The sequence below is a fragment of the Macrobrachium nipponense genome, chromosome 3 (genome assembly GCF_015104395.2).
Source record: "Macrobrachium nipponense isolate FS-2020 chromosome 3, ASM1510439v2, whole genome shotgun sequence".
Taxonomy (NCBI): Eukaryota; Metazoa; Arthropoda; class Malacostraca; order Decapoda; family Palaemonidae; genus Macrobrachium; species Macrobrachium nipponense.
The window spans coordinates 73319045-73344401 of NC_087202.1; the positions used below are offsets into that span (position 1 = coordinate 73319045).

At 45.9% G+C, this 25357-nt stretch overlaps 1 protein-coding gene across 1 annotated transcript in view; it reads left to right on the top strand.

The window, feature by feature from the left end:
• Positions 1 to 25357, top strand: part of LOC135221812 (hypoxia-inducible factor 1-alpha inhibitor-like) — a gene marked incomplete in the record, with an annotated part of 237220 nt that overhangs the window by 166057 nt on the left and 45806 nt on the right.

The following is a 25357-nucleotide window of genomic DNA, read 5'->3' on the forward strand; positions in this document are numbered from 1 at the left end:
TCAAAGTGGTTGATATAGAAGCCTGGAGACTCAAAGACTAGATGAAGGTCCCCATAGAAAGTTTAAGCAACCTCAAGGGACCTCCTTTTTAGAGGCACTGGATGAATCTCATCTAAGACAAAGAAGAACTCACATTTAGTCTACGGAACTCAAATATGTACCTGTAAGAGGATGGACTTACTGCATATTGCCGTGTACTATAAGACGACCTTTAGATAAGATGAGGTAAAAAATCATGTATTTTATCTCATATCTGTAGTATAAGATGAATGCTAAATTAGAAAACCATTTGTATATAGGCTACCTTTTGGTTACTACATATATTTCTGTAAGATATCTTGGTTGAATCATATGCATTACTACTCTGTAATGAGCTATTTTATATAATTTCATGGATGAAGCACAGAGTTCAACTTCTATGGCACAAATTAGCACATGAAAGGAAAAAAACAAGGTTGCCCCTAGCTACAGCCTCTTTCATTCCTATTATAATACTATACGTACCTACATTCATATTCCCTTGTTTCCATCTTGCTATCCACCCTCGCCTAACAATTGTTTCATAGTGCAACTGTGAGGTTTTCCTTCTTCTACGCCTTTCCAACCTTTGTACTCTCAATTTCCCTTTCAGCACTGAATGACCTCAGAGATCTCATTGCTTGGCCTTTGGCCTAAATTCTAAATTCCATTCTATTCTTTTCTGTAATAGTACTTAGAAGATACATGGGCGGTGCTAGGCCTACCAGGCGTACCAACCTTGGAAGGTTTGCTGTCGCATTATATGGCGTCCCGATTCCAGCAGAGTCCAGCAGCGCTGAATATTCCTCATCCCCCTGGATTGTCATTTATGGGAAATAATGCTGTGGCTACGCCAACAACTTCAATATTGATGGCGATGCAGAACGTGGCAGGTAGTTTTGCTACGAACGCAGGGATGCCAGCAGCAGCCTCATAGTCTCTCCCTACGAGATTGGTGACGTCACAACCAATGTCACACACCGACATGGTGGACGCGACGACGTCACAGCCTACTGCTTCTCAGTCTGCTTTGCTGCCTCCGGACCCAAATACGCTTTCCGACTCGGTAGTACACACTGTAATGAAGAGATTACAAGTTCTAGAGAAGAAAATTAATAAGAAAGACAAAAAGAAAAGGCGTGATTCGTCTTCTTTTTTGTCTTCTTCCTCTAGCTCGGCGTCATCGCTAAGTTCAATGACGTCACGACATGTACCAGTCAAGCGTTGGAGGATATGGGATTTTGTGACTGATCCTCTGGCCAAGAGGAGAAGAGTGAATTCTTCTTCATCTTCAGGCCAGGACTGTCACATCCCAGTCAGCAAGAAAGGCAAGAAGTCAGTGGCTGATAAGCTCAAAGCTAGCAGATGAAGCCGTTTACAAGAGTCCAAACAAGCGAGTGAGCCGACGGTCGCTGGGCTGGCGGCCGATGCGGAGTTGCCAGTAAAGACGACAAAGAGTCTAAGGAAGACTACAATTTCGTTGGCGAAATCGGCGTTGGGGCCAAAAAGTGCAGCAAAGGATAGAGCACAGATACCGGTTTTGCCTGTAAGACCGTTTAAAATACGGAGAAAAGATGAAAAGGCTCCTATTAAAAGAATGAAGAATAGTGAGTTGGCAACCGTGTCTGATACGTTGGTGGAGGGAGTTGTCCGCCTAGATGAAGGATCAAGGCTGAATTCTCCAATGGTCGTTGGAGACGATATCAATCGTCATGGAGAAGAAGTGAACTCGGTTTCGAGAGAGCCTTCATCTTAGAGGTATAGGCGAGATTCTGGCTCTCGATCCACAAGCAGAGGAGTGAGGCGGTCTCGTTCTCCTGCTGACTGTTCGGGATCCAGCCGTCGTGACGGCGGTCAGCCGAGATCAAAGGGACCGCGGCCGTAGCGGCAAACGGCCACGAAGTATCTGGCCGTTTGTCAGGGGATAGGAGTGAGATAGCATCTCCAGTGCCTGAGCACAGCACGCTAGAACAAGAGGAAGGAGAAAACCAAGAGTTTCTGGCTTCGTTGCGGAGGTGATTGATTTGATTCATCAATTCAATAACCTTTCGGGGAGAACGGAAACGCCTGCCAGCATGCTTCCTCCTGGGATTGGCTTGGTGTTTGGGTTGAAAAGGGATACCAAGGTGTTGTATGAATTGCCTTGTTCAAGTCATGCGGAGTCAGTTTTACAGCATGTAAACGCACGGATTGCGGGAAGGGATAATTCTTTAAGATCAAATAGATCGTTTAAGTTTATCCCTCCTCCGATGATGAAACATAGGAAATATTATACGACATTGACGGTTCCTTTGCTATCTAGACAAATTAACCCAAATGTGGTAAGGTTAAGACCTGGATTAACCTTAGAGCAAATAAAAATGGAATGCCAAGAGGCTGCTACGTTAGAAGCAACAGCTTCTTCTGTCTTTCAGACTGCTTCTTGGTTGGATCTTTGGTCAACAGCAGTGGCAAAGATTGCATCCTCAGAAATGATGGGAAAAGTAGTGGATGAATCAATGTTCATTAGATTACTACAATCAGGTGCCAAAGCAATTGCTTACTTGACAAATTTGAGTGCCAATGTTTGGGCAAATATCCTATTAATGAGGAGAGATGCAGCTTGGCTAGGCTAAGCCGCTCTGTTGATTGGATTCCTTGCTAGCAATGAGGAATGGGAATATCTTAGAGTTGCAATTGCTGTTGCCAGAAGCCATACTAGAAGAGGCTATAGATAGAAGGAAGGACACTAATGATAGATTGGTACAGCAGGCAGTTAGAAAAACATCTAACAGTCAAAATAACCCTATGGAGGTAAGGCAGCAGCAAATACCTCGAAAGAAGCCAGTAAGGAATAACATTCCTAATAGAGCAACAAGATCCTCTTCCCCAAAGAAATGAGCTCATCGGCCCTTTCACAATAGAAATAATAAAGGAAGGGGGATTAGGGGAAGAGGGAGAGGCTCAAGGCGATAGGATGGGCGCATCTCATCACTCAGCCACACCAGTGGGGGGTTGCCTGGCGAATCACTGGAAGGTGTGGCAGGAACTGGGAGCAGAGCAGTGGGTGCTGGATGTTCTCAGGGTCGGGTATTTGATTCCGTTCGAAGTATCCCCACCCCTGACGGAACAGCCATTACCTCACCTCTTATGCTCAAGAACCTCAAAAGGCTTTTATTCTGCAAGAGGAAGTGAAGAAGATGATGGAAAAAGGGGCTGTGGAACAAGTATCCGTTCCGTTGAAGGGGTTTTACAGCAGGATTTTCCTTGTCCCCAAACCCAACGGGGAGTGGAAGACAGTAATAGACCTGTCAACATTGAATCTGTTGATAAGAAAAACCAGATTCAAAATGGAAACTCCAAAGACGGTTCTACAAGCAGTCAGGATCAAGGACTTTATGCTGACAATCGACTTGAAGGATGCATACTTTCAGATACCAGTCCATAAGTCTTCAAGGAAATTTCTCCGCTTCAATCTTGCAGAGAAAGTTTTCGAGTTCAAAGTTCTGTGCTTCGGATTGACAACGTCTCCTCAAGTTTTTACAAGAGTGTTCACTCTCGTGTCGACATGGGCGCATGCTCAGGGGATCAGGCTAATAAGATATCTGGACGATTGGCTGGTGATAGCAAAGTCCAGAGAGAAACTACTCAAGGACAGGGCAACACTTCTACAGTTTTGTCACAGCTTAGGCATTGTGATAAATCAGGAGAAGTCACAGTTGGATCCAAGTCAGCGGCTGGTGTATCTGGGAATGGTTATAGACAATAAAAGCCAAAGTATTCCTGACAGACCAGAGAATAGAGAAATGCAAACAAGTGGTGAATGCCTTTCTGGAAAAACAAACACAGCCAGCAAAACAGTGGCAGGTAGTACTGGGAGTTCTAACTTCCTTGGAGAAACTAGTACCACAAGGGAGGCTACACCTTCGATCTCTACAATGGAGGATGAAGGAGTTTTGGTCACCAGTAGTAGATCACCCATACGAGCAGATTCCCTTGTCGTCAGAAGTGAGGAAAGACTTGCTGTGGTGGGTGAAGGACAACAATCTGACAGTGGGTGTTCCCCTTCAGCAACCCTCCCGGATCTCTTGCTGTTCTCAGATGCGTCACTAGAAGGTTGGGGAGCCCATATGGAGGAGCTGATGGTTTCAGCGAAATGGAGTGACGAGGACAGAGAACTCCATATAAATGTGCTGGAGTTAAAGGCAGCGTTTCTAGCACTACAGGAGTTTAGGGAGAGGGTGAAGGGACAGTCAGTGGTATTGATGTCAGATAACACCACAGTAGTAGCTTACATAAACAAACAAGGAGGGCTAGTGTCTCGACAGTTACATGTGATGACAGTTCAACTTCATCTGTGGGCTGTAGAGAACCTAGTAGACATCAGAGCCAGATATATTCCGGGGAAAAGAAACATAGTGGCCGACAAGTTGAGCTGAAGGGATGAGATCCTGGGTATGGAGTGGTCCTTGCACCAACAGGGAGTGGACAGAATGCTCATGTTGTGGGAAAGGCCGATCATAGACCTATTTGCAACCAGGTACAACAAAAAGTTGGAAGTGTATTGTTCGGTAGTCCCAGACATAGAGGCAGTAGCGGAAGATGAGCTTCAACAACTGTGGGACAATCTGGATGTTTACGCATTTCCTCCATTTTGTCTAATCCGTCAGGTTCTGAACAGGGTAATGCGGTCTCAGAACCTCAGAATGACTCTGGTAGCTCCTTTATGGCCAAAGGCAGAATGGTTTCCGGACCTCTTGGAACTCCTAATAGATGTGCCGAGAGAGTTACCCCCATGGAACAACCTACTATGTCAGCCGCACGTGAAGAGGTACCACCGGTCGGATAAGTCCCTATCACTTCATGGGTGGAGACTGTCAAGTATCTCCTCCGAGCGAGAGGGTTTTCGCAGAAAGCAGCAGCGCAGATGGCAGGTAATATCAGAAAGTCATCAGCAGCGGTATACCAAGGAAAATGGTCAGCATACTGTGATTGGTGTCGAAGAGGGAACTTGTCTCCACTTGGTGCCACTATTCAGCAATTAGCAGACTTTCTGATATATCTCAGGACAGAAAGGCATATGTCTGTATTTGCGGTGAAGGGGTACAGGGCTGCTCTAGCCTCGGTCTTATGCATGAAAGGTGTGGACATTTCATCTTCATGGGATTTGGCCATGTTGATGAAGAGCTTTGAGCAGTCATGTTCGCCAAAAGAACTAAAAGCCCCAGATTGGGATTTGACCATGGTACTGAGTAGTCTGACAAAACCCCCCTACGAACCACTAAGGCAGTCCACAGATAGGAGCCTGACCCTGAAAACAGTCTTCTTATTGGCCCTAGCCTCAACCAAAAGGGTGGGGGAACTACATGGCCTGTTATATGTCGTGAAGCACTCGAGAGGTTGGAAGTCAATGGTATTCCAGTTTGTTCCAGAATTCGTGGCCAAAACTCAAAACCCTTACAATAGTGGATGGTAGATTTGACTCCTTTTCCATACCTTCTCTGGCAGATTTCATAGATAATGAGATGAGATGCTGGTGCTGATTGGACATATGGTACGTTGACGAAAACGATTTTTTTAAAATTCACGGAAAAATAGTTATAGGCCTACTAGGCAAAAACTTTTGAATCACGCACCTTGGGGGATGCTGGGAGTTCACGGATCAAGGCATTGTTTTGTTTCAATCGTTACCCAGGTGCGCAAGCGCGAATTTCTCTCTTCTCGCGCTAAAAAACATCAGCGACACATCTCTGAAATTATTTCGTCACTTTGACATAATTTTTGCACCATTTTATATTAGCCGCTATATGAAAATGTGCGCAATTTCATGTAGAATACATCTAAAAACAACTCATGGTTGTAGCTTTTATCAGTTTTGAAATATTTTTATATAAATAACGTGCCAAAATTTCAACCTTCGGTCATCTTTGACTCTACCGAAATGGTAGAAAAATGCAATTGTAAGCTAAAACTCTTATATTCTAGTAATATTCAATCATTTACCTTCATTTTGCAACAAATTGGAAGTCTTTGGCACAATATTACGATTTATGGTGAATTTATGAAATAAACTTTTTCCTTACGTCCGCGCGGTAACTCTTCCGAAAAAATAAATTTTCTTTTGTCTGATTGTCGTAATGTTTGCATTATTTTAAATTAGCCGTTACATAAAGTTTTATATGTGGAAATGTGCGCAATATCATGTAGAATACAACCAAAAACAACCCATGGTTGTAGCTTTTTTCAGTTTTGAAATATTTTCATATAAATAACGATAAGTGCCAAAATATCAACCTTTGTTCAACTTTGACTCGACCGAAATGGTAGAAAAACAGAATTGTAAGCTAAAACTCTTACATTCTAGTAATATTCAATCATTTACCTTTGTTTTGCAACAAATTGGAAGTCTTTAGCACAATATTTCGATTTATGGTGAATTTATGAAAAAAAAACATTTTCCTTACGTCCGCGCGGTAACTCTTCGGAAAAAAATCAGAAATTTTTTTGTCCGATTGTCGTAATGTTTGCACCATTTTAAATTAGCTATTACATAAAGTTTTATATATGAAAATGTGTGCAATTTCATGTAGAATACAATGAAAAACAACCTATGGTTGTAGCTTTTATCAGTTTTGAAATATTTTCATATAAATAACGATGTGCCAAAATTTCAACCTTCGGTCAACTTTGACTCGACCGAAGTGGTAAAAAAACGCAATTGTAAGCTAAAACTATTACATTCTAGTAATATTCAATCATTTACCTTTATTTTGCAATAAATTGGAAGTCTTTAGCAACAATATTTCGATTTATGGTGAATTTATGAAATAAACTTTTTCCTTATGTCCGCGCGGCAGCTCTTCCGAAAAAAATCAGAAATTTTTTTGTCTGATTATCGTAATGTTTGCACCATTTTAAATTAGCCGTTACATAAAGTTTTATATATGAAAATGTGCGCAATTTCATGTAGAATTCAACAAAAAACAACCTATGGTTATAGCTTTTATCAGTTTTGAAATATTTTTTAGTATAAATAACGATAAATAAAAAAAATTCGTCCTTCGGTCAACTTTAACTCAACCGAAATGGTCGTAAACTGCAATTGTAAGCTACAACACTTACATTCTAATAATATTCAATCAATTACCTTCATTTTGCAACAAACGGAAAGTCTCTAGCACAATATTTCGATTTATGGTGAATTTTTGAAAACCGCTTTTTTTTACGTCTGCGAATTACGAATTCATGTATCATTTTGTGCTAATATTTTGTCTGTATTGCCTTGATCGTTTTACAGTGTGTTTTATACCAAAATGATCGCAATTTATTGTACCATACAATGAATAAATATTAACTCGTTAGCTTTAATCGTTTTGCTCACAGCGCGATTTGTATACAATTATATATAAAAAAAATGTTTGCGCTGTCATATATCCCAATGATATTTTTTAATTTCTGATGGTTGCATACTAAACTTCAGGCAATGACAAAAAAAGGAGCCAAAAATGAACTCTTAATCTTGAAAATTAAGCTTGCTGTGATTTTTTGAAAAAACATTTTCCGCTTTGGTGCTCACTCGCGAACGCCGCCGGCATACGGGAGACGATTTTTAAAATACCGCTTCGGCGTTTAAGGGTTAAGAAGGACAAGGCACCTCAATCCTGGGTGCAGGAGGTTGTTCCTAAGTACAGGAAGGAACAAAAAGGAAGTGTCCAGGAATACAATATTGTTTTGGCTAAGAGAAACGATCAGGAATGCCTACGTGACAGAAGACACGAGGTCAGATAGCCAGGAGAGGGCTAGGGCTCATGACATCAGAGGCTTGAGTGTTTCTTTAGCTTTCAAGAAGAATATGTCTGTGGAGAGAATTCTGAAAGCTGGTGTTCGGAAACGCCAAACCACTTTCACTTCATTTTATTTAAAAGACGTTGCCCATAGATCCTTGGATACCTTTTTGTTGGGTCCGTTGGTGGGGGCCCAGCAAGTGGTATAGCTCATCCAGTACCCCTGGTGGGTCAGTTTGTGTCTAGTTTAAGATGAAGGTATGAAAGTAGAATGAATGGGATGACTGGTCTTTTTTCTTTAATACTTTTTTTCTACTCCTTTACCTACGGGCAGTATGAAGGAGAGTGCCATCATAAGCTGGAACGGACTAGATGCAGGTGAGGCGGTCAGCCATACTGTAAAGATATTTTAGAGTATAGTATACTTTTCAGTAGCAACACAACCCTCTCGGTAGTAAGGAAGGGAGGGGTGATGGTAGATCCAGATACAAGGGACAAGAGTGGTTTAGGAGAATGGAAGGGCCTCTATTTTCACATACGTAGTTTATAAACCATGGCATGGTACCAGCTCCCAGTGAGGGAAACCAATAGATTTTCTTATATCTTTGGTTCAAGGGTTCATAGTCCATTATCTTGGAATACTCATAATAATCAAAAATGGATTTAGGTGGCAGACTCCCAGTCAGTTATAGCGACTTACCTCCCTCCAATAAGTAAGTCTATCCTAATGTTAAGACCAAAGGTTTGTTTCGTATATGAACAAATAACAAATTTGTAACTAATTTGTATTTTTCATAACTAACAAACCTGAGGTCTTAACAGTTAAAGGCCCACCTCGAACCACCCCTGCAGTAGTCTAAACTGGGTTAGAAGTATAACTGGTAGGTCACAGGACATCAAGGGCATTCTGGGTAATACATGCCCCGTGACCTGGTAGATGCCAATAGTCCCTGGATCGCAGAAGTTTGATTTTAAATTCTACCGGTTTCCAGCTTGGCGCTAGTAAATCCTAATGTTAAGACCTCAGGTTTGTTAGTTATGAAAAATACAAATTAGTTACAAATTTGTCATTTTTTCATCAGCTCAACCTAACCCCAGAGGAAGGTTGTCTTTGCCAGAAAGTAATCAGTGTTTTTATATGACCTCTGAATGAAGTGTACATATGCTGTATACTGGCAGTCCCCAGTTATTGGCGGGGGCTCTGTTCTCGGCCTCTGTTAGGTATGTTATGGTGCCATAACTCTATTATCTGCACCTTGTGGCACCACATTAAAATATTATACAAAGTGACAGATTCGTGGTTCCTCGTTGGACAAGTGGTTTATGTGCTCGCTTACCAACATGATAGTCATGCATTTGAGTCCTTACTGTGCCAACGTGGAATCAGAGGAATTATTTCTGTTGATTAGAAATTCATTTCTCAATATAATGTGGTTCGGATCCCACAATAAGTTTTTTATAGTTGGTAGCAGTGGGCAAAATATTTCAATTCAAGTTTTGAAGAATAAAATTAAGAATAAATATTTTTAAAACTTTAATCTTTGTTAAATTTTTAATTTGTTTTGCTCGAGATAACATTGTGTTTGTGCCATGTTTAACTGGTTATAATTGTGCATTAAAATTTTATCCCATATTGCTAATACTGTAGTTCGTCCTGTATTTACTATTGTGGTGTTTAGTTGGACTTTGTCTCAAATTAAAACAAATTTTGTTCTGATACGAATACAAACCTTCTGTCCTTTAACAGAATTAACTTTAGGCGTAGCTGGAATTACGGCCATTGAATCTTGAACAAGGTGGTTAGGCAGTAACTACCGTGGGGCAGGCTAGCCTGGCTGGATGTAAACACTCCACTTTGCTTTCGGCCGTCTTCCGATGAAGATGTATGTTTGTGAGCTCCGGCTGACTGGTCGTTGGTCTTTTTTCCCGGTGGGATCCTTTTGGTTTATTTTTTGTATTTAAATAGTTATACGTATACGTGTTTGATATTAATACTAAACAAAGGTTTGTCCTTGGTTTTTCATTTAATATACAAACCCACTTTTTGTGATAGCCTTTGTAACCTCCCCTCTACTTGTGTTAAGAGTCAGCGGCTAAGGTATGCTAACATATTATTTACATTCTTTCGCCCTTTAACACTGGCTCAGACCTGCATGAGGATGAGATATGTATTTATCATGAAGATGAGACATGTATTTAACGTAAGTGATTTTGATCCTGCAATGGGACATGTATTCATCCGGAAAGTACGCTTACGCTTGGGAATTACCAAGGGAACTTCAAAGGTTTGCTGTGTTTTGTTGTTATGGTAATTTCTCTTCTTCTTCCTTTCACTTACTATTGGAAGAAGGTAGAAGGATGGGCCTGCGGTGTTGTTTTTGGGGATCTCCTCTCACTTCGGAGGGCGGCGCCCTTGGATGTGTGAGGAGTATCCTCATTACTTTAATCATTTTTTTTCCCTTATTTTACAGACTAGTGGTGATTGTGTTTTCAGCAGTATTGGTTGGATGCTCTTCGTGTTGGTTATCCTAACCTTGGAATTGTACCTATGACTCGTAGCATGTTGCGTACCGATCCTCGAGTGTGTGTACTGATCCCCTGCAGATAATCATTTTCATTACCACTACTACCTGGGAGTTATGTCACTGGACAAAGCTGTCGCGCTGCCCTGTGAAGTTATCTATTCCTGATGGTAGAAGTCTGGCAGAAGGAGAAACCGAAGAGGAAGAGAGCTTGTCAAGTGTCGTCATCCTCCTCTTTGAGATCTTCATATCTTCATGCCTCCCCCCCTTCATCTTTTAGGCTTTGCTGTAAGAGAAGGTGGTCTCCCCCCCTAAGAATTCTCATCACGGGACTTCTAAGGGTCTGTCTCGCTCCGGTGAGACAGGTGGGTCTTCCGCTGGTCCTCCCATTCTTTCGGGAACGGGGCCCATCTCTCTTTCCTCGGGGAGGAAGCAGACGGGGACCATGGAGGTACCGGCCACTGCTGGTTTCTCCTTTCCCGGCTCCGAAGGTTCCACCTCCGGACTGGGAACCATCTCGGCCGCCTGCTTGCGAGCATTACCGAGTGTACGGTCACCTACGTGTGACTGTGCAGCCAGGGTCCAGACTGCGGAGTTTGCTCCCCGTGTCAGGACCCAGGCACGGAGCGGAAGATGGTAGGAGTCGCTCGGGTGACTCGCCAGACCGGCGATCGCTCTCGCAGCGATCGTCCGGTGCCCAGGGTTGACGTGACGTTCCCGCGGGTCCGTGCATGCAAAGGCCGGTGGAGGTGGGCCATCCAGCCCCCTTTTAATTAATCCTTTTCTTTCAGAGACAGCCCCACCCAGACGACGGTCCGACCAGTCTTGGGAGTGGCAGACGCTTCACCTGCCAGGTAGGGGTTCGTAGGCCTCCTCGTGGAAGCGTTCTCTCCACTGCTACTCCTGCAGGTCCCTCCGGACAGGTGCATTTGGGCCGTGTTTTTTCGGCAATTGCCCCAACTCCGTCCTGAATGGAGGACCTGTCGGTTGTCCCAAGGAACTGGCGAAGAGGAAGTCTAGGAAGAAGAGGAAGGTGTCGCCGTCGTCTTCTGCCGCCTCTTCCCCTTTGACTTCTGAGGCCCCCCAGCCGAAGAAGAAGAAGGTAGCCTCCTCCCCCCCAAGAAGTCTTGCTCAGAGACCTCTAAGGGTCTGTCCCACTCCGGTGGGACAGTTGGGGCTTCTGCTGGTCCTCCTGTTCCGTTCCTTTCGGAATTGGGGCCTTATCTCTCCTTCCCGCCGCAAGGAAGAAGATGACGTGGACCGGAGGGGTACCGGCTAACACCGGTACCTCCTCTCCTGGTGCCAGAGGTTCCCCTCAACGCCAGGTACCGTCTCGGCCTCTCGTTCGTGAGAGGTACCGAGTGTACGGTCACCTGCGGGTGACCGTGCAGCCAAGACCCAGGCAACCGAGTTCGCTCGGCGCCAGGATCCAGGCACGGAGCGGAAGACTGGTGGGAGTCGCCCAGGTGACTCCCACCAGGCCAGCGATCACTTTTGTGGCGAGTCGCCGGTACCCAGGGTTGACGTGACGGTCCCAGACCAGCCGCGGGCTGAGGCAAGGAAGCGATCCCATCGGTCGCCTGGAACAGCCGAGGCTGGTCCAAGCGACGTGGCGTGTCATGAGGACAGGCCTCGCTCCCACCGCGAGAGCGGACTCTGCCGGTCTCCCCCTGACTGCCGCTCCCACTGGGACCGGGCAGAGAGGGGGACCAGCAGCAGCTCTTCTGATACTCGGGACCGTCGCCGCGGTTCTCGGTCCAGCCGCTCTCCCCGGGAGAGCCGCTCGACCAAGCCTGCAGATCGATCGCCACTGCAGGTTGCCGAGCGTCTGCAGCCCACCCCCAGCACGCCGGTTCTGCCGGTGGGGGGGGGGGGAGTGTCAGGCCTACCTCTCCTATCCCTTCAACTTCCTCGGGCTACACCGGGAAGAGCGAGGCGATCAGGATTAATCGCGAGGGGCGCGCTCCTTGCGCTCCCACCGCGACAGCGGACTGCCGGTCCCCTGACCGCTGCTCCCACCGGGACCGGACAGATAGGGGAACCAGCAGCAGCTCTTCTGATGCTCGGGACCGTCGCCACTGCTCTCGGTCTCGCCGCTTTCCCCCGGAGAGCCGCTCAACCAGTGCAGCCCGATCGCCAGCAGCTCTCCTGAAGAGACTGACGCTCCGTTCTTGGTTCAGCGTTTCTCCGCAGAAAGACTGCTGGTCCAGATCGGCAGCTCGATCATCACCGTGGTTGATGATCGCCTACAGTCCTCCCAGCCTACTGGTTCTGCTGGTAGGCAGGGGACGAGCTCTCGTAACAGCTCCCCTGACATAGGAGACCGACGCTCCGTTCCTTGGTCCAGCGTTTCTCCACAAGAAGCCGCTGGTCCAGACCTGCAGCTCGATCGCCACCGTGGGTTGGTGATCACCTGCAGTCCTCCCAGCCTACTGGTTCTGCTAGTAGGCAGGGTAGGAGCATCAGGTCTCCCTCACCTGTCCCTTCAACCTCCTCAGGCTACACTGGGAGGAACGAGGTGAACAGGAGTGACTGTGAGGAATGCACTTCTTATGGCCCAGTCATGAGCCTGTTCGGTCTTGGGACCAACAGATCCTTGCTCAAGTGGTTGGAGGAGATCGCTGGGGGCTGGCGAGGACGAATGACGCTTCCCAGACTCTCGGAGGGACCATCACCGCCGTTCACGTGATGGTCCATCTGGACCACGCACTCAAGAGACCGGGATCGGCTCCCCCTTCGGTCCTCTTGAGAGGTTTCGACCTCGACGAGGACTGGAACCCATCGGAGGATGGTATCGGCTCTCTCCTGTCAGGTGCTCGCTCAGGCCCACCCAGACGACGGTCACGGTGGCGGCAGATGTTTAGCCTACAGTATGAGTTTGTAACCCTCCTCGGGAAAACGTTTTCTCCTGACGGTAACGTTTTCCTAGACTCTGAGCGGCCATCACCGACTCCTAGTTCCACTGGAAGGCGAGCGAGTATCAAATATTCCTCCCCCATTCCCTCTCTCCCTATGGATACGAAGGGAAGGGGAGGGATTCTGTAGAGCGTTCTCCGTAGGATTCCACGTTGGGGACTGCGTTCCTGGGGGGACCTTCTGGTCCTACCGGACGTAAGTCCCCGTTGTTGAGGAAGGATCTTGCCCCATCCTCGATTTCTACGGGAATTGGGAGGACCACCACCCGATGATCGTCTGACGAATTCGGTGGGGGTTTCGCCGAGTGCTTAGAGTTCTTCGGAATTTCTAGCACTCTCCGAGTGTTCTGGTCTTCTATGATCTGCAAACACTTGGGCAAAACCACGGTCCAGAGTGGGCGAGACGAGAATCCCAGATAATTGTTACTACGATAATCGGGAATCACGCCAATGCTCGAATTCCTAGAATTTCTAGCGTTCGAGAAAAGCACTGCTGCTGAAGGAAGAATATCTTGGGAAGGGCACAGCCTGGATGGACCTGACGGTCTGTCGCCTCAGTAGGCGACCAATCCCGGGATAGAGAAGAACGGGTGGGAACATCCAGTTTGGCTTGAACTATCGTCTTCGGTATCCTGTTATCACCATGGAAGTCTTCATTCGGAGGAAACTTCTCCTTCACTCTCTTCATTAGAGAATGAAGGGTGTCGGCATCCGGTCCTTATTCTTGTTCCTCGAATGGAAGAGAATTTAGGATGGAGGTCTATGTACAGGAACCTGCAAATATACCACATATATTGCCCTCGCGACATGATTCTGTTATCAGTTGAATTGTCTGAGGTGTAGGCACATACCGTAGTTAACTCTACAGGTTGTGACCGAGACGAATAGTATCTTCTTAACTGAACTGCAACTAGGGACTGCCTACAAACCTCCCAGGAGTTACCAGTTTCGATTTTGAGATACTTATGGTATTGTTACAACAACACCACCTCAGCGTTTGCATTCACCGAAATCCGTTTTGATTAAATGCAAATGCTCGAGCGTATTTTTCTGCGCTCGATGATTCTAGCCGAACGCATTCCTTCTTGGGAATGGAATTAACCTGGGGCCCTCACCCTTCAAGGTGAACGGAGTTGGGAGCGAGAGCTAGCGGTGTATTGGGCTGCCTGCCGCAGCCCAGTACCAGCTGGCTCTCCGAGATAGCACGGTTGTATTATGTTTCTCTCCTCTACAATGATTGATTACCGAACCGAGTCTCTGCCCGGCAATCACAGACTTAGGTGTCTGGTTGGCTGGAATTCTTGCATACGTGAATGACCATTTCTACTGCATCGCCTTGGAAATTGCGAGAATTTTCAGACAGAGATATCTCATAGACTCGCTATCATCTTAACAGAAGTCTGTAGTCTAGTCTCCCGCAGCATCGCACCTGCTGCTGCGATAATGCGGAATGATTTCTTCAGACATCTGAGTTTGTCTTCTAAATATGTCTCGTATTTGTGGGTGTGCTACGGTTCATTGTTCACCCCGAATTGTAGATGTATAACGGAGGACATCGCCTGTTCCCCACCCTGCCAGCTCTACTTCCAAGTATATAAATGTCCTCCCTGGATAACCTGGGAAGATGATGATTCAGCCCATGAGAAGCGGTTCTTCAGGCAGTACATCACTGTTTTCATTATTGAAAAGCGCTCCGCTTTCATTACAACTCCGACTTCTCACCGAACAGCAATGAAGTAGCGGTTTAGCGTTTTTGTACATTCAACTTCCCTGTCAGATATATACTTAGCTTTAGACTCCGTCGTCCCCGACAGAAATTCAAATTTCGCGGCACACGCTTCAGTAAGGTCAGGTGATCTACCGCCCTGCCGCTGGGTGGCAGGACTAGGAACCATTCCCGTTTTCTAATCAGATTTTCTCTGTCGCCGGTTCCGGCAACATCGTTGTTGGTTCCTCCTGACTTGATTTTCGTTTTTCATCGCCATTGATCTTCTGGACTCTCTTTTTTGGTGACGTATTGGATCGTTGGTTTGGCATACGCTTTTGTGGACTGATTATTGGATTCGCTTTGGATTTTTCTAAGAATGTCTGACTCTAGTTATGTAATTAGAGTATGTGTGAATGAAGGTTGTAATGTGAGACTACCAAAGGCTTCGGTAGATCCTCACACTGTATGCAAGCGGTGTAGGGAGTATGAATGTTCTTTCACTAATACGTGTAAGGAATGTGAGAATTTGAGTGAGGACGGATGGAAGACACTAACTTCCTACTTAAGGAAGTTAGAAAAGGATAGGGCTAGGAAAGCTTCCTCTAGAAGTTTGAGTAGGTCTCGCTCTAACGAGCCAGTTAGTGTCGAGTTAACACCTATCCCACAAGTAATTGTTGCATCCTCACCCATGGTATCAGCTCCTACTCCCTTCACAGATCCTGCAGATTCTTTTGTGGAAATTGCAGATTTGAAAGCTGCCCTCAAAAGGATGGAGCTTAAAATGATAGCTCTTGAAGGTAAGCACAGTGCAGTGGAAAGTGATATCAGTGTACCCAGTGCAGTGGAGGGGGCGTCTGATCGGCTCTGCAACGCTCCCAGGCCTAACCTCTTCCAAGCTCCCAAGCCCAGAGGAGAAGGAATGTCGAAAGCCTTACGGAGGTTGTGGAGGATCCCCACCGGTCAGGCGTCCCTTTGGCAGGATCTGTCTCGTCACAGACTGCCAGGGATCGCCGTTGTAAAGGCATCCTGAGAGAGTGCTTCTCTTCTTCCGATTCCTCATCGCACAGGCGAGGTTGGAGTTTGGATGATCAATCTCGTCCTCTAAAGAGGAGTTGGAAAGCGCCCACATTGGATTCAAGCCCCGAACGCTTCCCAGAAGGTTCACCGATGGATAGGAAGAGAGCCAAGAGAGCCTTGCATTCGCCTACTTTTGACTGGGAATCCCATTCGTCCCCCGAGCCTCCTTCTGTCAAAGAGAGGGAAGATTCTACGACAAGAATTCTCTTTAACATGCAGGAGCAAATCTCGTCCTTGGTGGGAGTACTCAAGAAGGATCCTCCTCGTAGGAAGGACTCCTCTCTTCCCATTAAGAGATCCCGGATCCTGGACGTACCAAGGCGCGAGGCGCCAACTCGGCACGAGTCTTCGGACAAGCGCCAACCTCCTTTCAGGCATATGTCGCCAATGAAACGAGAATCCTCTGCCAGGCGCCAACCACTCTCCAGGCGCGAGCCGCTCCAGCCGCTCGGCGCCAGCCAGCTGCGAGTCCCTGGTCAGGCGCGAGTCTCCTTCCGGGCGCAAACCTTCCTCCAGGCGCGAGGCGCCAGCCAGGCGCGAAGCTCCAGGCATTTTGCCTTCCGAGATAGAGCATTCTTCTAGACGCAAATGAGTTTCTGGAAGTGTCGATGACCGTGACAAAGGCGCAAGATGTCGCACAGGCGGCCGTCGCCTTTGTCAGGGCGGACATGAGACACCTTCCAGACTCTCCGAGCTACTTAGAAGAAGCTCTTCTCCAAGAGAACAGAGGACTGATAAAACAGGTAACTCCTCTCAGAATGAGCGCTCGCCTTCTGTTGATCGCAATTCCCCCATCAAGATGAGGCAAGAACTGGAGGATATTTCCGATGAAGAATCCCCAAGGGGTGCGGCGCTTTCGGACTACAAAACCTTAGCTGCTTTGCTACTGCAAGAGTTTGGAGACTCTCTCAGTCCAGCTGCCCCTCCTTCTCCTCGTTCTTTGTTCACTAGCACAAAGACTTCTAAATCCTCCTCCTTCCTGAAAATGTGTCCGACCATATCCATGAAGAAAGCCCTCCAGTCAATTGGGGCTTGGTTCAGCTCTAAGGAGGAAGCAGGTAAGACTGTCTTTGCCTGCCCTCCCTCTAAGCTTTCAAGAAGAAGGGGCATTTGGTATGAGACGGGGGAATCCATGGGACTGGCTCTTCCTTCGTCTGCAGAGGCAGATTTCTCGACTCTTGTGGACTCGACGAGGAGACATGCCCTGTCTACAGCCAGAATCACATGGGGTATGTTTGAAATGGACCATCTCCTCAAGGGATTATTCCATATCCTGGAAGTATTTAACTTTCTGGACTGGTCTCTTGGGGCGTTAGCCAAGAAGACTCAGGACCCGGACTTCCTTAGCCCCGAAGTGCTTCATAGCATTTTGTCCTGTATGGACAAGGCTGTCCAAGACGGCTCTGGAGAAGTGGCCTCCCTTTTTGGAGCAGGGATCCTCAAGAAGAGAGCAGTTTTTAGCTCATTTGTGACAAAAGCTGTCTCTCCAGTTCAGAGGGCTTCTCTTTTATACGCTCCTCTATCGAACCAACTGTTTCCTTCTCAGTTAGTGAGAGACATTTCTCACTCACTCACTGAGAAGGCGACCCAGGATCTTCTAGTTCAATCAGCGAAAAAGACTAGAACTGCTGTACCCTCTGTTAAGAAGGAAACTAATACTCCTCAAACGCCCTTTCGAGGAGGTCCTTCTTCGCGATCCTCCTCTAGAAAGAAAGGACCTGAGAAGAGAGGGAGGTCATCCTTTAGACCTTTTAAGAAAAGAAAATGACTCTTCAGTCCTCCAAACAACAGTAGGCGCCAGGCTTCTGAAGTTCGCGGAAGCATGGGCTTTGAGAGAGGCGGACAACTGGTCCCTTTCAATAATAAGGAAGGGATATCTCATCCCCTTTCAGAGACAGACCACCCTTGACTTCGACTCCAAGGGAACTGTCAGCAAAGTACAAGGACCCTGTCATGAGAAGAACTCTCCTGCAACTTGTGGATCAGATGTTGGAAAAGGAGGCCATCGAATTAGTACAGGATCCCCACTCCCAAGGCTTCTACAATCGACTTTTCCTTGTTCCGAAGGCCTCGGGAGGTTGGAGACCTGTGCTAGACGTGAGCGCACTGAACTGATTCGTAAAGAAGACGAAATTCTCTATGGAGACTACCGCCTCGGTTCTTGCGGCTCTACGTCCTGGAGATTGGATGGTCTCCCTGGACCTGCAAGACGCGTATTTTCATGTCCCCCTGCATCCTTCATCAAGAAAGTTTCTTTGATTCATGATACAGGGCAGGATCTTTCAGTTTAGGACCTTGTGCTTCGGCCTTTCCATGGCCCCTCAAGTTTTTATGGGCCTTATGAAGAACGTAGCCCGTTGGCATCATCTGAAGGGGGTGAATGTATCTCTCTATCTCGACGACTGGCTCATCAGAGCCAAGTCGGAACATCAATGTTTGGAGGACTTGACAACGACTCTAGACCTGGTACAGTCCCTTGTGAACCTCAAGAAGTCCCAGATGATCCCCAGCCAGAACATTGTCTATCTGAATCGTTCGAGGCTTGGAGAAAGTCTCAGCCTTCTTAGGGAAGGAACGAAGCTCAGCAAGGGAATGGCTGAGCCTGCTGGGGACCCTTTCCTCGCTGGAGCAGTTCTTTTCTCTGGTGAGGCTCAACTTACGACCCCTGCAATTCTTCCTGCAGAAGGTGTGGAACCGAAAGACAGGAGAACTGTCGGACTCCTTTCCAATCCATCAGGAAATAAAGAACCACCTGGCGTGGTGGGTGGCTCCTCTCAAAAAGAACGTAGGCATGTCCCTTTCGATTCCGAGCCTGCTCCTAGTGTTGTTCTCCGACGCATCAGAGACAGGATGGGGAGCAACACTAGGAACGAGAGAAGTGTCTGGCACTTGGACAAAGGATCAGGTGTCCTGGCACATCAACTCAAAGGAGCTTTTGGCTATCCATCTAGCCCTAAAGTCCTTCAAATCGGAAGTCAGAGGCATGGTAGTCCAAGTCAACTCGGACAACACCACGGCTCTGGCTTACATTCGAAAACAAGGAGGGACTCACTCTTTCTCCCTCTACGAGTTGACAAGAGATCTTCTGATCTGGGCGGAGGAACGAGGCGTCACTCTCCTTACCAGGTTCGTTCAGGGAGAAAGGAATGTGAGAGCGGACCTGCTGAGCAGGCAGAACCAGGTCCTTCCAACAGAGTGGACGCTCCACCTCGAAGTTTGCCAAAGGCTTTGGGCCTTGTGGGGGAAACCACAGATAGACCTTTTCGCCATGTTTCTCACAAAAAGGATAGACAACTTCTGCTCTTCAGTCGAAGATCCAAGAGCCATAGCAGTCGATGCCCTCCTCCTAAATTGGTCGGGCATAGACGCATACGCCTTTCCCCCATTCAAGCTAGTGGGGGAAGTAATAAGAAAGTTTGTGACCTTGACAGGAACAAGAATGACCCTCATAGCTCTTTTTTGGCCCGCACAAGATTGGTTCACAGAGGTACTGGAATGGACAGTGGACTTCCCCAGATCTCTTCCCGAAAGGACAGATCTGCTCAGACAACCCCACTTTGAGAGGTATCACAAAAACCTCCCCGCTTTCTCCCTGACTGCCTTTCGACTATCGAAAGACTCGTCAGAGCGAGAGGCTTTTTGCGGAAGGCTGCCAGCGCAATCGCCAGAGCCCGCAGGTCTTCAACTTACAGGTATATCAATCAAAGTGGGAAGTCTTTCGTAGATGGTGTAGGTCGAAGAAGTTGTCCTCTTCCAATACCTCTGTGACCGACATTGCTGATTTTCTCCTCTTCCTGAGAGAAGAATCACATTTAGCTGTATATACTGTTAAAGGATACAGGAGCATGCTCTCCGCTGTCTTCAGAAATAGGGGCCTAAAGATAGCGGAGGATAAGGATCTTCATGATCTTATACGGTCCTTTGAGACAACCAAGATTAGGACCTCTCGTACACTTAGTTGGAATCTTGAGGTGGTCCTCAGATTTGTTACTTCCGACAAGTTTGAACCTCCTTATCAAGCCTCTTTTAGAGATCTGACGAGGAAATGCATTTTTCTCTTGGCCCTCGCAACTGCCAAGAGGACAAGTGAACTCCATGCGTTGGATTCTCGTGTCGGATTCAAAGGAGACTCGGCAATATGTTCTTTTCAGCCATTATTTCTGGCAAAGAACGAGAACCCTTCTAATCCCTGGCCCAGAAGCTTTGAAGTTAAAGGGCTTTCTCCCTTGGTAGGGAAGGAGATAGAAAGGTCTCTTTGCCCTGTCAGGACGCTAAAGTTCTATCTTCAGAGGAAGAAGCAGCTTAAGGGTTGCCTACAGAGTCTCTGGTGTGCTGTGAGGGACCCGAAGAGACCCATGTCGAAGAACGCCCTGGCCTTCTTTGTGAGAAGTGTGATCTCTGAAGCACATGATAAGTGCCATGATGACTCCTTCAAGCAGCTGAGAGTTAGAGCGCATGAGGTGCGAGCCGTTGCGACTTCTTTATTCTTTCATAAGAACATGTCAATGAAGGATATTCTAGCTACCACGTACTGGAGATGCAACTCTTTTTTTGCTTCCCATTACCTGAGGGATGTCAGAGTAACTTAAGAGAAATGCTTCTCTCTTGGTCCGTACGTATCTGCGGATGCGGTGCTGGGACAGGGAGCTGATACTGATCCTTAATTAGTTAATTAGTTTTTAATTATATGGTGTTGTGTTTTTAAGGTTGTTTGAAAGGATGTTGGGGATATGTAACTCCTTTCAATCTTATTACTAACCCGGTTGTTGGGATCAGGTGATCGGGATCGGTGTTGTGCTCCTTGAGTATGCCATTAGGCAAGGTGTTTTGTCATATAAGTGGATTAGCACCCATTGACAAAGATCCTCAGGCTCTATCGAGTAAGCGGATAAGACCCCATTGACAGACCCACAAGAACTCTTAGCCATAGGTCACTACCTCGCTGAGGCTCTTGAGGCGAAGCAGACTCCTAGGTTGTAGCCATGAAGTCTTCCGCCTAACCAGGTAGGAACCAAGGTTTCTTATGTTTACCTACAACGTATGTTGTTTTCCTGTCTATTTCAGTAGTTAGCTGTCTCTTGCCCACCACCAAGGGTGCCAATCAGCTAAGTATATATCTGACAGGGAAGTTGAATGTACAAAAATGATATTGTTATGATACAATAAAGTTTTGTACATACTTACCTGGCAGATATATACTTAGCTTTAGACTCCGTCGTCTCCGACAGAAATTCAAATTTCGCGGCACACGCTACAGGTAGGTCAGGTGATCTACCGCCCTGCTGCTGGGTGGCAGGACTAGGAACCATTCCCGTTTTCTAATCAGATTTTCTCTTCCACCTGTCTCCTGAGGGGAGGCTGGGTAGGCCATTTAATAGTATATATCTGCCAGGTAAGTATGTACAAAACTTTATTGTATCATAACAATATCATTCTTAGTCTTGTAAATCACAGGGATTAAGCCGTCTTTGCGGGTTGGTGTCATCGGCGGGACTTTTCTAAGTTCAGAATCTTGAGTGTTACTTCTCTCGATTTGGCTGTGAAGACATAGGTCTGCATTCACCTACCACCCTCGTCTTCAATGGCACATAGTGTTGTTTCTCCTTAGCTGAGATTCAACTACTATGAGAACTTCTGTCTTGCCATCAGGGACCTTGGTCTCTAGAAGGCAATTGACTTTCGCCTGTTGGGCACATGCCTTGAGAGAATCATCATCTCGCCTTCCGGCATCAGTGGCAACAGATAGACGACTTGTATGGTCTCTCCGCATAACCCTTCAAAAGGCGAGGGTCACGTGACTACGCCTCGGATGCTTGGACAGCTCGCCTCACACAACCGAACGCAGTCAGTCGGCAGCTGTCGAAGCATCCAAGACCGTCACGAGCTACGCTGTGGACTTAGTTCGGTTGTTCCAGATCAATCATTACTTCGTCCTACTATCTTGTTCCGGTACCCATAACCATCGACAACCACCATGGAGTGTTGGTGTCCTATCCACCGCGGAGACGAAGAGACTTCGCCGCAGTGGGGTACGAGACCGCAAGAGACTTCGCTGCAGTAGGATATGAGACCGCGAGACATTTCGCTGCAGATGGATAGACCAGTATGGGTACTGGACATCACTCCGAAGAATATGTCGGACAGAAAGATAGGTCATCGCGACTATGTCCTTCTTTCCCTCCAGGACTGCCCACAGGTCCTTGGAACCTCATTTCCCTGGACCAGTGGTGGATGCTTGCAGATGTGTTTGCTTACCCAACTCCTCGACATGACAAGTTGCATCTCGTCCATGGTGTGCAGTTGTAGAGGTAAGAAGGATGCGAGAGTGACTGGCTCTCCCCCTTCCCCACCTCGTCCATTCCTCGTCCTTCGGGTTGAGGATAGGACTCCAGCTCACACTGGCTGGTCGGACAATTGATGCGGTAAGCCTATACATAAGCATCCTTTTTATGTTTCTTATCAGAATCATAGAAGCAGTCCCACTCCTTCTTCTAGCAAGGGGAGGAAGGAGACTGGCAATAATGCAAACCCTTCCCAGAACTCTGCATCAATGTCTCCGACGCCAATATTCTTCACAGCCCTTTTTCGGATGAGTCACGATCCGTCACTCATTTCAAAAAGGCCCAGAAGTCTGACTCTTGATCACGCAGCTCCTATACTCCGATCAAGTTGTCAGAGGCAGCAGGGCACTCCTCCTCGCTCTTACGACCAGGAGGAGTAGCCTAGGTGCACAGAACTCCAGTCAGTTCTAGAGGCTCACTCAGATTCCTCCCACCAATCGGTGAGTCTTCCTATTGTTAAAGGACCGAAGGTTTGTATTACGTATCGGAACAAATAACAATTTGTCAAAAATTGTATTTTTCCTAACTATACAAACCTGAGGTCCTTTAACAAAGATGCCCACCTCATGCCACCCCTCAATCTGAACCTGGGCCGAAAGGCAAAGTGGAGTGTTTACATCCGGGCAGGTTAGCCTGCCCCACGGTAGTTACTGCCTAACCACCTTGTTCAAGATTCAACGGTCGTAATTCCAGCTACGCCGTAAGTTAATTCCTATTGTTAAAGGACCTCAGGTTTGTATGGTTAGGAAAAATACAATTTTTGACAAATTGTTATGTTACCTGATTACAGAAAAGACTACAGTAACATTTCAAACATTCGCAAGGTTAGGTTCCAGAACCCGACAAAGATCAAGAGGAGTTATGTTTGGTACAAGTCACTCAAAATGCTAATACTATTTGCTTATTTATGAGTTTAAACCCCACATGTGACCCAAATTATGCTCCCAAAGCACTTTATTTCATGTAAAAGTAAGCTTAATACATTACCCATAAAAAAGAAGTAAATGTTAAATGTAAAATTAGAGTAAGGCAGTCCTGGGATTACGGTGGGGGTTCAGTTCCAACGCTGTGCCATAAATAAAAAACCACCGTAACTCTGTACATTGTAATGTAAGCCTGGGGAAAGAAACAGGTTTTTTAAGCTTTGCACTTGTAATGAAGTAGTTTTCTCTCCTCCTCGCTAGAGCGCCTACAGCCTCGCTGCTCAGAATCCTAGTTACAGTGGACCCCCCGTATTCGCGTTCTCCTGATTCACAGACACACACATTCGCTGATTTTTCTTTGGAATATTTCCCCCCATTATTCACAGAAAATTCACGTATTCGCGGTGATTTTCTGAGAAATAGCGACAATTTTTTTTTTTTTTTTTTTTTTTTTTTTTTTTTTCCCCATCATAAAATGCATTTCTTGTGATGAAACTATAAAAAAAAACATGGTATACAAATTTCTAGTGGGGGTTTCTTGAGTTTTAACTAACAAAATATGAGGTTTTAAGCATTTTTATGGGAGTTCCAACTATTTGCATGGGGAGGGTGTCTGGTACGCATCCCCCGCGAATACAGGGGGACTGCTGTATAGCGCTTACAGTTGTGTCATCCTAGTTACGATGCTGTGACTTCAGAACATCAGCCGTAACCTGGAACTGATTTTTTTAATATATTTGAAAAGGTCCCATAAGTTTGGAAAACTGTAAGTTAGGGTTGCCTTAATCCGGGGACTGCCTTACACTATTGTCCAATGGGTATTTACCACACTAGTGCGTGTACAGTACAGTAGTATATACAAATGTTACTCCTATACTAATTCATTGGCTGCCGTTTTCTTTTACACTCACGGTAAGGTAAAACCAAGTAACGAATAGGAATGTAAATTTAATGACTGACTTTTTATTTGACATGATTTTTTCTTTGTTATTGTCATGAAGATAAACTAGGTAAACTTCACGTCACTGAAATCATATAGTAACAATGGTACAATTCAGTAAAATGAAGAAAACATGTATCTATTGTATGTGGAGGGTACAGGTATTCAATCATTTTAAAATTATGTACAAATCTATGGAGAAATAATAAGTTGTAAAAATATGTGTGCACTAACTATGAGAGAAAAAGAGAGAGAGAGAATATAAATACATATGCACATAAGAATATTTAATAAAGCATTCAAACTACAAGACAATCAAGCACCTCAGTGGTGTGGTTGGTATGGTGTTTGCGTCCCACCTCAGTGGTCGTGGGTTCGATTCTCGGCCATTCCATTGAGGAGCGAGAGATGTGTATTTCTGTTGATAGCAGTTCACTCTCGACGTGGTTCAGAAGTCACATAAAGCCATTGGTCCCGTTGCTGAATAACCACTGGTTCCCTGCAACGTAAAAGCACCATACAAACAAACAAACAAACAAACATACAAGCCAATCAGCAATGAGGAAAGCTAGTACCTTGCTATGTGATTGGCTACTTCCAGCCTTTCCATCCAAAAGTGAGTCATCATGGAGCCTATGTCATTGCTCAAACCTGATACAGTATGCATTTGCTATGAACACTAGCAGAAAATTTTTAATTTTTGTGTTGAGTTTATGTTAACATTTATTCACTGTTACAAAGTACAGTAGTAAATTAACCAAAGCATTATCTAATAATTATGTAACCATTAGCAATCCAAAGCGAATAGGTAAACTTTGCAAATGGGTATCCCATCTTGTAAAGGTACAGTACTTTACATAAAAAGGAGTGTTTCCATAGGAAAGCAAAGTTTTTTCAAAGGAATTTTATAACTGATTTTTAGTATGTATGTTTTTAACTTTCCCCATTAAAAAGATTTTACACCTAAAACATATACTATTACGTCAAAGATTAAACATATACACTTCTGCAGGGTTTTTCAAGGATTTTGCAAATTTTACAGATCTGTGGAAAAAATCACAGGTGCAAATTAGGTTCCAATGAAAATTTCATGAATCCGTGAATTCACATCCAGAAAAGCTAACGCACGAGGTATGACTATACATATGTA